Source organism: Pholcus phalangioides, unplaced genomic scaffold (genome assembly GCF_987345545.1).
Source record: "Pholcus phalangioides strain wild (caught in Gottingen) unplaced genomic scaffold, Ppha-v1.0 ptg000015l_1, whole genome shotgun sequence".
NCBI classification, from domain to species: Eukaryota; Metazoa; Arthropoda; class Arachnida; order Araneae; family Pholcidae; genus Pholcus; species Pholcus phalangioides.
The window spans coordinates 40,948,937-40,960,939 of NW_028301608.1; positions in this window are offsets into that span (position 1 = coordinate 40,948,937).

The following is a 12,003-nucleotide window of genomic DNA, read 5'->3' on the forward strand; positions in this document are numbered from 1 at the left end:
AATTAATTGTTTGTTTTAAACTTATATGAAGAATGAAAATTAACAAAAAAAACCACATACACAAAGAACAACAACAAATACTATTACAACATAATACGTATTGTAACTAATTATGTTCGTTTTCGTGTTGCATACCGGTTTGAAACCAACAACGAACTTATAAAATTATAACAAATAGTTTAGTTTTTATTAGATGGGTGGCAGCAGAGGCTCCATAATTTTGTGGATGGATATTTTTTTCCCCGATATTTTTGTGCACGTAGAAGAGAAATAGAAAAAAGAGAAGGCATAAGAGAGAGCATTTTGTATAGTTTTAGAATCAATAACAGAATTTTTATCCCTTTCGGATACAATATATACCGTATAATACGGCCATAAAATACATAATTTTTTTTTTGGAAAAATATATTTTCACGTTATAATTCAAACTAAGGAGTCTTCTTCTTTTCTTCTATGAGTACCAATAGGGGTATACTATGTCGCGGGAAACGAGGCTTTCTGTTTTTCAGAATTCCCAGTGCAGTATAAGATTCCATTTTGAGAGCCCCTGATCGCACCAGGCTGCTATATTACGGCAGTGAAAATAGATCAAAATATGTTTACTATACACATTTACATCATGGCTGCCAAAGAAAGCATTTCTGTGGAATTTCAAGCGTGTGCGTAGGAACACTTGCATCACCGTCGATGAAAAAATTTCAAAAAAAAAAAATTTAGTTTTTTTTATATATTATATGCCCGGTCGGGTATGTGATCGAAAAAAATACATGTCCGGTTAGAATTTTTACATGCTAGGGCAATAGATTCGCCCTGAAATTGGTTCTTAACCCTTTGTGTTCCACAAATCCTTCACGGCAATAACGTGAAGTCCGTAAACTTCCTTGTCAAATAATAACCGGTGTATTAACAATATAATAACAATAAACCACTTGTTTTCTCATCCAAGCTTGAATCCACTCCTTGAAATCTGTACAAGTACCCCCCAGCGGTTCGTAGACCCCAGGTTAAGAGCACCTGCTGTAGAGGTTTGCTCACCAAAAAGAAAAAAAAAACTTTCTTTCTGTTTGGTGCCACCTTAATGACTGACATAGACATAATCCTTTCAATGACGCAAGTGAAAACCAAAGTTCTTAAAAAATTGTTGATTACCTTAATCCCTGGCTTTGATAAAAACCAAAGGAAACTTGGAGCGATACTTCTAACATCTAACTCAATCGCAAATCTCTCTAATATTAAAGCTTTGAAAAATAATGGAACTGTCCCAATCATATAGACATACTGTATAACAATTGAAATCTTGAAAGAATGTGGATATTGTATTTTCCCACTGGATCGCAATAAAGAAATATTGAAATCCTGCTGACGGAGTCATTCCTAGCGGAGTACTAATCACTGATCTTACATAACAAGAGTTACGTAGACTTCACCTCACACAGCCTTTGTTTCCTCTGCTCCTAGTCAACCTTCCGGAAGAGGATCTTAAATACACCACCGAAATACACTAGCAAAATAAAATACAGCTGTAATGGAAAAAAAGCGAAGGGTTGGAGAATGCAGAAAAGAAACGGGACTTGGGGGGGAAAAAAGTCAAAGATCTTAATGATAATAAAACATCATCAATAGAAAGCATCGATAAAGCCCTACAAAAGGAGTTTCCGTTGAATCCAATGACCGTAAATGTTGTGTGTTTTCTGTCATTGTTTACGGTGATTCTTCCGTAATTTTGTCCAATCGATTCTCACACATTGTGTGCGTGTGGCTTTTCTGTTTCTTCATTAATAACTTGGTAGTTCAACGAACCAAAACCAAACGTCTTTTCGATCTCCGTTTTCTTAGTTTGTTAAGCAGTTTGTTCGTTTTTTGGTTTTTATATTTTTAGTTTGGTAAAACGTCTCGCGATGCTTTGAAATAATATCGCTTTTATTCTTACATTACATTCTTTTAGCTTTTCCCTATTTACAGTATTTACAGTTAACACGCTCGTTGGTATTCCACTCGTATTTTTTTGAACTTACTCAAAAAGACTTTAATCAATACTAATAATTACTTATCTTACATGAAAAAATTATAACCCATTTTTCTAATCGTTACGGCGTGAATAAATTCAATAGGACTAGTTTTCAGAATATCTAATTCTCTGATCTGATAGAATATTCTTTTCTTTTTAAGAAAATTTCCCGAAATTTATCGATTCCTTACATATATGACATTTTCTCACCAGTCTTGTAATTCTTTTGTTTGAAAATTATAACTCCTACAACATTCGATTAAACTCAACCAACATGCATGAAACATGCGAGAAAAAGGCGCTATGAAAAATTCGGAACCGATAGGTTGACACCTAGCACTAGAACCCCTAGAACAGTGTTTCTCAACCGCCGGGCCGCGGCCCGGTCCTGGGCCGCGACTGATCTGCCGTTTTCTTTTCCCCCATTCATGTTCCGTTAATCATGTGTTTCACCGGGCCTTCCACTTATAAAAATGAATGAAACCGGGCCGCGGGCTTCCAAAGGTTGAGAACCACTGCCCTAGAAAATACGTTTAAAGTCGCCTTATCTAGTCCTATGTACTGTAATCATTCACCTCACAATCATACACTTTCATTTCACGTAAGAATTTTTCATTTCCGTGAATTACATTACACTGAACAAGTATTTTTTTAATGCAGAAGAATGGGGAAAAAGAATTAATGAACTCATTCGTTTTTTCAGGGGAAAGTTCGAAATAAGGAGATTTTCATAACTAGGAATAGCTAGCAATTAATACATCGTCCCCTGCATGCCAGAGAAGCACGAATGTTCAAATTTTCCTTCTCTTTTTTTCTATCAGCAGGTTGATAAATACCTTATTTTGTCATCCAAGTTTTTCCTGAAATTCGAATGTGTATCGCTATTGAAACCATGTTACAAGATATTTTTAGGAAAATAACTTCTATAGAGTGCCGTGGCTTTGTGCCAAGGTTCCGACTACGTGCCATTCCCGGATTTTAGGACGCAAGCGCTTCCTAGAAGCTATGAATGAACTATCGGTTTTGAGATTTTTCATGCTAATTTAGGAGCTGCAGGTGACTCACCGACAGCATTTATTGCATCATCTCCTGTCAGCTGTTGTCTGGAGAATTTTTTTAAGTTATATTGTGATTTACACGAAATTTTTCAAGTGCGTGTAAACCTCTCGTGATGCAGCTAGTGCGTGTTTCGTGGAAACTAGGTAAGTTAATATTTCTATGTAGAAGCTACGATTAGAAATGCCTATTTCAACTGTAAAAAATACTGAATTTTTTAGCAGAAATATGACGCATAAACAAAAAAATAGGGATTCAAGTGGTAAATTTGTGCCGCTTGTTTTTCAGTGTTTTTGCCTTTTTTTCACTAGTTTGTTAATTTTTATTGTTATTGTTCCAACAATGGTTCGGAAGTATGTGCGGAAGCTGGGTGGTCGACACTACAGTAATTTCTGTACCCTGGGCTGATGCTCGCCAATTTTGATCATAGTGGGGAGGTGTGGGGTAAGGGCCATGAAAAAAAGAAGTTTGCAAGTTTTACTCATGGTCCTACCCAGATGATGAAATTGGGTATCCGAGGAGCCAAACCATAATGAAAATCAAGAAACCTCGACCAATCGGCAGTGACAAAAAATGTTAGTGGATTTGAAAAAATGAATGTTATATTTATATAGTGTTATTTTTTAAAGAAAAGTCATGTTTTCAAATTTTGAGTCTTCTTTATTCCTGTTTCTTTATTTAAAAGTGTCTATAAAATTGGTTTTTAGGTTTCAAAAGCCTTAAGTTTATTTAAAAATACAAAAATGGCCTAATTTGGGCAGAAATAATTTTTCAAAGGGTTCCTAGTAAAGTTAACATCCGGAATTCAATAAAACTGGATGCGACAATGTGCCACGACTTGTTTCCGGGAAGTTATAGGCGAAAAAATTCCGTCTTTTTCCTTGTCATCATAATTTTTTTTTTTAATGCTAGAAATCGAAAGCTCAGATGTGAGGCTACCTTTAGTAAAATCCCCAGCAGACTAAGCAAAGTGTAAGGGAAAACCTCGAAAAGGGGCACAAAGTCACCCCAGTTTACGGTAAATATCTGAACATCATTACATCATTTCCCCGCGATGTTTTTCTCCAAGGACATTGCACTTTAGTGCTTCCAGCAGTGGGGGGGGGGCATTAATCTCGAAAGTCGAGTTGCCACTATACAGAATTATTCGTAATTCCAATTACTATTTCCAATCATACTACTTATCATCTACTCTATTATAATAAATTGATAAACAGTGGATCCCATTTATAACGACTTATTTTCGTGGTCTCAACTCTTACACTCATCGGGATTTCCCATTCAAACGTCTCCCCGTTTACAACGTTTTTCATTACGGTTTTTTTTTCAAACAACATTAATAAGCGAGATCCACCGTACAGTCAACGTTCGTTATAACGACTCTCTTCGATTCGCGGAAAACAGACGTAACAGACGAAACATAGGTAACTTCGGACGTTGCAGTGGGTTGAATTGCCTTTGTGTGCCTTTATATTGAATGTAAAACAGCATGGGATCAATAGAAAAGATTTTGGGACTTGCCGTACTGGTCGTTATAATGGAACGAAATTTTTTTCTCCCCTTTGAAACATGTATTTCTTCATTGATGTGAGTGTTTTTGGGTTTTTTTCCCCCACACGCATTCACCAATAGCCGTCGAAAAATTGAAAGAACTTTTTCCGTTTCTGTGCTTCTTTTTAGCAGTTCTGTTTTAGAGTTGGGAAAAGTTATTGTTGTGGCCGGTTTTATTGGTCGGAATACTGGCGATATATATATATTGTAAAAATTGGGATAAGTGACTTTACCAAGAGTGCGTGCGCAGACATCCTCCTTTCTCAGTTTACGAAACCGGTAACCCTAGTATAAACATTGAGAATGAGACAATGTTTTCATGCTGCCATCTAGCGTCGTATCAAAACACTTTGATCTCAGAAATACACAAACGTTAGCACGAATTCTAATTGAGTCAGCAAATTGTATTGGAACAATTGTTTTCTTAAAATCAATTAATCAAAATGATTCTGTTTGAAAATTTTTTTATCAAACACTTATACTATTTAGAAATTATTTTCAAAAATTATTTTTATTAATATATAATGATGCTTGTTCATGTAAATTTCACGGACTTGAGCGCTCCAAACGTACCAGGTGGAGGCGTTCTTAAACTTGTCAAGAGGAATTTGCGTACTCAATTACAAACGAAAAGGGTTGATCTTCCATCATTAGGGTACACCACCCAAATCAACAACCGATGGTAATCTGTTCCTTCTACAAGTCACCACGAAACCGCCTCGATATCCTCTTATTAAAGGCGATATTTCGAAGCAATGAGAATAAACCCATATTTTTAGGTGGTGATTTCTATTCAAAAAATCAACTTTAAAATAGCATCACAACAAATCAAGATGGCAGAGTGCTCGCAAATTTTTGTCAATCAAATATTATTGATGTTCACATGCACCACAATCACCTATGCATTATCCCTATAGCATTCAGTACAGGCCAGATGTACTTGACTTAGGTTTGACAAAAAAACCTATTACACGGAGTCAACATTGAGGTGCTTAGTGCTCTTGGATCTGACCATAATCCGGTCCTCTTTGAAATTGACAGTGGTATCACCTATCGAATTCCATACACGCAAACAGCGTGCATGGAAGGCTGTAGCGAGGGGAGGGGGACTTGGGGGTCTGGTCCCCTCCGAAATGTGAGAAAATGATAAAAAGATGGCCAAATCTATTGTACTATCACTTTGTTCCCCTCACGAAATGAAAGTGCGCCCTCTGAACGAAATTTCTGGCTACGCCCATGTAGATTAGACTAACGTCCGTACAACACTAGAAAATGAACCAGTAATTGAGATCAATAGTTTGACGAAGGAGAACATTGATATTGGATGCTGATATTCTTCGAGTTTAGGTCGCCTTTATTAGAGATAGAGTCACTTGCCCCACACCCTTCGCTTGTGTAAATGTCTTGCTATGAGCTCCTTCATAAATTTTATTGTATTACTTGCAGTAATACCCGACGCTGTCCGGATTTTCTTCAATTACTGGGAAGATTGAAAAAGTGACGAACCATTATAAAGGCATAAACTATTATACATAATACTAGCAGCATTAAAGAAGTGGCAAACCATTGTAAAGGCATATTCATGTGTGAAACGCATTTTTTGGGAACTGCGGTAAACATTCCAAAAGTCATTATTGAGGCCCAGGAACTATTGTTACCAGTGTTTTGCCTATAAACTTTTGAAGTAGCCTATCGTTCAAGTCGGGTCCCGAATTTCAATTCTCCAAACAAATTACCATTAGCCAATATATTTTTTGGATCGGTGTATTGTTTAATGGCTCTCAGCATTCCAACACCAGCGTCTGAAATTGTTCCTCTAAACCATTTCTTCCGAATTTCTCCAACTGAAAGGACAAAGGAATTACATATTATTCCCAATAGAACAAAATACATAAACTCTGGTATTTAAGAGAGGAGAAACAAGTCTCTCTTCTCTAGTTTATAAGAAATTCATACTCTGGTGGGCCACTTTAAAAAAGGGGGAACATTCAAAAAGGAGCTGACTCTGAGGCAGAGGTTCCCACACTTTTTACGTTTGCGGCACCGTGGGAAATCTTAAAATATCTTGCGGCACCCCAGTCTTATCCCGAGAAACAAACGACACCCTAAAGTGCGGTCACCGGAATCACAGCCTTATTATTACTTTGAATATAATTTTACTCTCAAGTGCCCTTGACATATCTCACGGCACCTTTTTGGGGGGAGGGGCGGAATCATTGCTCTGAAGCATTGCCAAACTTTTATGCTGCTAGCACCATATTAGAGATTTAACATACCTCCGGCACCTCTGCTCATGAGTCGGATAAACAAGCTCATAGAACCCTACACCATTTTGAAAAATCTCCATCACAGGGGTTGATAGGACTCCGGCCCTTGAGCCCGGGACAATTATCGAAATTTTTTTTTTCATGCTATAAATTCATTATAGAAGGGCGCATTAAAAGTCTGGCTTAGGGACCCGCCAAAGGTTCCAGCCTAAGGGCCCTGCTCCAGGATGTGGGGACCATGATTGCTTTATGAAATAGTTTTTTTTATTTGGTACTCCTCCAAGATCCCCCAATGATCAAACCCCAAAGATGCCAAGAACTCCTGCTCTCTGCCATAGTCACACTTAGTATTCATTCTGATTTGTGCTTTAACACGAAACACGTACCTCGGGGGCTTAGGAACCTCTTGTAGCGCCTACGACCCATCTGTAGAGCCAACTATTAGCAATTTCAGACTGTTCCTTAGGTGGAGAGCCCCCGTTTTTCTCAGGGATTGAGATGCGAATGAAGTGATTTCAAAAACCTGCAAAATGTTACTGTAGTCACCAGTAGGAAAAAAAATAATGCCCAACTAATGAGCATCTTTACTGGTGGATCAAAGAGATAGTCTTGTGGTAATTTTGGCCCACCAGCTGGCATGTTAAAGAAAGGCTTGGAAAAAGATATTGATCGTAATGCGACATCCCTTTTTCCCACAGAGTTGATAATAATGATTTATAAGTTGCGAAAATCATCTCAATTTTTGTTTTCAGTGAACAATAAAAGTTCAAGTTAACTTCGTCAAAAATGTGTAAATAAAACGGACATTTTATAAAAAGTCAGTACAGAAAAAATTACGGGAATGTCCTGTGAAATAAGGATCATATGGTCACAATACATACAGGTGAGCTTGGCTAATTCGAATTTTAGGAATTAATAATAATGCGTAGTAATAATCGGCAGTTTATTACAAAAAATAAAACAACATCCACAAAATAAAAACAAATATGCTTGAGTTGCTCATTCAATTTAATGCTGCAAAACTACCTGTTTAATTCGATTTTTCTCTTTATGTTTTGGATAATTCGAAGTTTGATTCAGATTGATTCATTTGCGGAGTTTGCTGCCTTTTCTCAGAATTTCTGACTAGCATTTAGTCATCAGTTTTCTTTATTCGGGGGTTTAATGATATTTTCTAGAATATAATATGCAACTAACATTTAAAAGTCAACGAGTAAAATCAAAATTCGTTTGTTGTTGTTGGTCGACGTAAGAAACAATGATTTTGTTATTGGTTTCACACACACTGGCTTTTGTCTTACCGCTTCAACTGAAATTTCAGTGGATATTGGACGACTTCTTTAGCATCTTGCAATGGCAGATGCTATTAGTCGGCAAATGTAAAGGTTTCTACGTGTATGTGGTATAATCACTTCTCTCTCTCCATAGATGGAATGTTTATAAGTTAGAGAAATCTCCGAGTTTATTGGCTGTTAAAATGTGTTGGAAATATATGTCTCTTTAGCATTACTGTTCGTTTTTATTTAAGAAAAAGTAGCTTAGGCCTTCATAACACTGTAAAAGTTTGATAAAAGTTCTTTTATAAAACTTAGAAAATGCAATCAATAAGCATATATAACCAATAAGCTTATTGATTTTTATTCTCAAGTTTTGTATAAATTATCTTTTATCAAACTTTTACAGTGTAATCTTAGCCTTAGTAATCACTATATTTTTCACCAGGTCCAAATGAGGTTCATATGCTTGTTTGTCTGGGATTACACTTGAAAAATGCGACCGCTTTAAAACAGAAACCGTGGTTGATTTACGGATGCGCACATTGTTGAAGAAGCAGATAATAGTCACATTAAATTTTCTGAAAACAAATCTGAGAAAGTAGTAGAGGTCCCTATCCTTCTCAAATGAAATAGTTTGCGTGATCGTTGGCGCGTTATATAAACTAGTTGCAACAACGAGGAAACTGATATAGTAGTAAGTGATACATTCAATGAATATTATAATTGTCAAGAATTTCTGATTTTTTGTTAGTATAGTCATCCTATATTGATGAATTGGATAATTCGAATTTCGGAAAATCACTTAAATGATCTGTAAATGCGTTTTCAATCCAATGAAGAGGCCAGCACTGTCCAAATCGTTGAGCACCCTTGGCTGAAATTGAAAATGGTCGATAGTCTGGATTGCGTACGGTTAAGAAGTTGAAATTTAAAAAGTTGGTTCTACAAAAAAGGCAAACTTGCTCACAAAGTTGAGAATTCGATCCCCCCCCCCCCCCAGAACGTCTTTTTAGGTAGCTAATGTCTTTTCTGAATACCGAGAAAAATGTCACCTGTTTCTCTTCACCGTTTTGTGCTTTTGGAGCACGGAAATAAAAATGCCTCAAGTTTTTCTTCGTTGAACCTAAAAAATGCATCTCAATGAAGTTCAAGACCCTCTCTCATCTACATTCTGTTAAAGTGGGGAAAACATTTTTTTTTTCTTCCCATTTGTTTTATATATTTCGTGTGACATTGATCGTGTCCTGGATTACTCGAAAACAGTGATATGAAGGCAGAAAATAATTCAAATGAATTCTTTTTAAAATCTAATATTTTAATTCTGAAACATTAAGAGATTTTTCATCCACACAAAACCCTTCCCTCATATCTAATTTTATTTTATCTATTACTCATGTTGTAATGATTTCTTTCGTAGAGTATTCCGTAATTTGATATTCACATTGATTTCTTTTTCAATTTTCTTCTTATAATAAATTAATAAAATAGCAGCAAAAATCTCGTTTATTTTTACCAAATATTCTACATTGATGGACTAAGAGAAATTTTTCGAACCTTCTTTTGAAATAAGAATCTTCCAAAACTACTGAATTCTAAATGAATTTAGTAAAAGTACTAGTTTAGTAAAAGTACTAGTAGTACTTAGTAAAGTACTACTAGTACTTTTGTATCTTTCATTCTAAACTATAGTGAAATCTCCATATAACGATACTCTGTGGAACAAGAAAATTGTCGAGCCGAATTTTGTACCCAAGTCAACAAAATGAACTCAGCTGAGTTTATCGTATGCGTGATGAGAACTACCATATTTATCCATATCAATAGACATTTTCTTCCATGAAGGCGGTTACATGTCCCAATGACAGCGCTGAAATATACTGATCTCAAACAGTGTGATATTGGTGGAAAAATATTAGTTATCTAGTTGGTTAACTTTCTAGTCATTTGACATCCACGTCATAGAGTCATCCACTCAGGAGGACGGGTGAGTCCTTCAGAAGTTCTTAATTGAAAAACTAGGATATATATTTTCACAAGCAATTGGCAAACGATGTGTTAAATAATTATGTTGAATGGTTTGTTTCCAATTTGCATTGAATAACACTCATTTGCATTTTCTAACGGGCACAACAACAAATTATGGCTGATGCGAGCCCAATACAGTATTAGTGTGTGTGTGTTTTTTGTGTTCGACGTGGAACTTTATTTACATGGGATAAATGCACGTAGTGACTCACCTGTGTTTTGGTATAACAATTATCATCCAGTACAGCGGTTCTCAACCGGTATTCCGAGTGTTTGAGGCTCCGTGTGCACTCCCGAAGGGATCCGCGGCCACTCGAGAAAAATAAAAAAGGAAGTACATTTCAAAAAAAGAACTATAATAATTATAAATAATTTTAAGTTTTTAAATAATAAAAATAAAACTAACTTTGATGGATGAATAAAAAACAGGCCTACGGAGCTTCGCTATAGAAATTATACATCAAAATGGACTCGCGAATCGAAAATTTTTAAGAACAGCTGATCTAGTATATTTTTCAATAATGATGATGAAGAAGATCAAGACTTGATCATTTTTCACAATCAAAAAAAAACTTTTTCGCTCAAGTACGTAACTTAAAATTCGTTTAAAAAACATCGGTGATGTGATATGAATTCAACTGCGCTGTTTGTCACCTGTGTTATGAAAGTCACGTTTTTTTTTATCCTGAGTAATAAATATCCTTACGTCGAAAGTGATTGAAATACGAGTGATACCTAAAATTTCCTTGAAGTTCAGCTGTAGTAATAAAATGCACGTCGTTATATTGTTTTTTTCAAAACTTTCTGGATTATCGTGTAACACGATGATAGAGGCATTCTGAACCAACATACTATTCCCGATAAATATAAATCGTGCTTGTGCGCTTTTACTCCATGTTATTTTTTGATTCATTTTCCGGATGCAGGTGGATTACGCATTACAACTCTTGGAAATTTACCAAACAGGAAATATTTGGAAAAATAAAATTATTTAAAGAACCTTTTATTTTTATGCCCAATTAAAAGAATTAGATCAACTTTCATTAAGTGTACCCTATCTACAGAGTGTTCCATAAATTCGTAAATAGTTTAAAAATCAATAATAACTGAAGGAATTGGTACATTTGAATAGGTGCGTAAAAGTTATTATCACGAGACGAGATTTTTTTTTTTTTTTTTTTTTTTTTTTTTGATACAGGAAAAAAGTTTTGTTCATATTTTTGTCGATAGAGAGTGCTGTATGATATTCCGTAGGAGTGACTGGGCTTGAACCTTCGTTCAATCTTCCCAGTGTCCGAAACGTTCTTAAAGCTTTTGCCGGCGATCTGTGGCTGAGATAAAAATACTTCGCCAACAGTCCTTTATCCAGCAATGCCAACAGTCCTTTATCCAGCAATGCCAACAGTCCTTTATCCAGCAATGCCAACAGTCCTTTATCCAGCAATGCCAACAGTCCTTTATCCAGCAATGCCAACAGTCCTTTATCCAGCAATGTCAACATCACATTGGCAACATTATGTAAGTGCCAATAACAAGAAAATTCGGAAAAGAGCTGTTTATTGTACACTATGCGTTTTATAGGACTCTGATATTTAAAGTGATTCACTTTCGTGCAGTGTTCTATGTTGACAAAATTTGAACTAATTTTTTTTTTTTCTGTACCAAAAAAAATCCCCTTTCTTGAGAACAACTTTTTTGCAAACCACATTCAAGTATACCAATTCTTTCAATTTTTATGAATTTAAAAACTTTTTACGAATTTATGAGACACCCTGTACATTATTATGCATATATTTATTAATTGAACTCCAATCAACCT